Raw genomic sequence first — 530 nt, 5'->3', positions numbered from 1 at the left:
AGTGATCCCGTCCGTAGTCACAATAAAAGAAAGAAATAACATCACTAGCTGACTAAAAGGCAACATAAAAAGAGCATCCATATTATACATTTATTACGCACAAATCTTTCTGAACATAACCAATATACACGAAAACACACCATACACTTACTTGATATACAGAGGCAACCCGCCACAGCTCGAGAAGCACCAGTCAGCCAGCTAAAAATCCAACGATCTGTCACCACACAAGATAAAAGCCTCTCTCTCTGACCAAAGCAAAAGTTTAAAAGAAAAGACCCGTTACCGGGGGGAAAGAAGGCGGGAGAGGGGAAGGATAAAGGGGGGGATCGAAAAGATGATTTAGTAAGAGAGAAAAGAGTCGGGGCTTAACCCAACATGCGGGGTAAAAGTTGGGGGGCATAGCTGACCGGGAGGCAGAAAGGAGGACAAAGGCTGGAGAGGGAGGCCCCGCGCCATCTGTGCGCGCGTGACCCTGGCATGGCGGGATTCGCCTTGCATGAGCGAACTCATGGGACGGCGAGTCCACA

General features: G+C 48.5%; 1 protein-coding gene across 1 annotated transcript in view; it reads right to left on the bottom strand.

Moving 5' to 3' along the window:
* LOC125043243 (monomeric sarcosine oxidase-like) overlaps positions 1 to 206 on the bottom strand; it is a 19343-nt gene extending 19137 nt beyond the window's left edge. The window contains exon 1 of the mRNA XM_047639250.1: positions 152 to 206. The gene's annotated coding sequence lies outside the window, so the exon portion shown is untranslated. The remainder of the gene's footprint in view (positions 1 to 151) is intronic.
* Between the last annotated feature and the right edge of the window lie 324 nt (positions 207 to 530).

Source organism: Penaeus chinensis, chromosome 33 (assembly GCF_019202785.1).
Source record: "Penaeus chinensis breed Huanghai No. 1 chromosome 33, ASM1920278v2, whole genome shotgun sequence".
Taxonomy (NCBI): Eukaryota; Metazoa; Arthropoda; class Malacostraca; order Decapoda; family Penaeidae; genus Penaeus; species Penaeus chinensis.
Note: the sequence above shows the minus strand (reverse complement) of the source record. Positions and strands in the feature narration are given on the sequence as shown.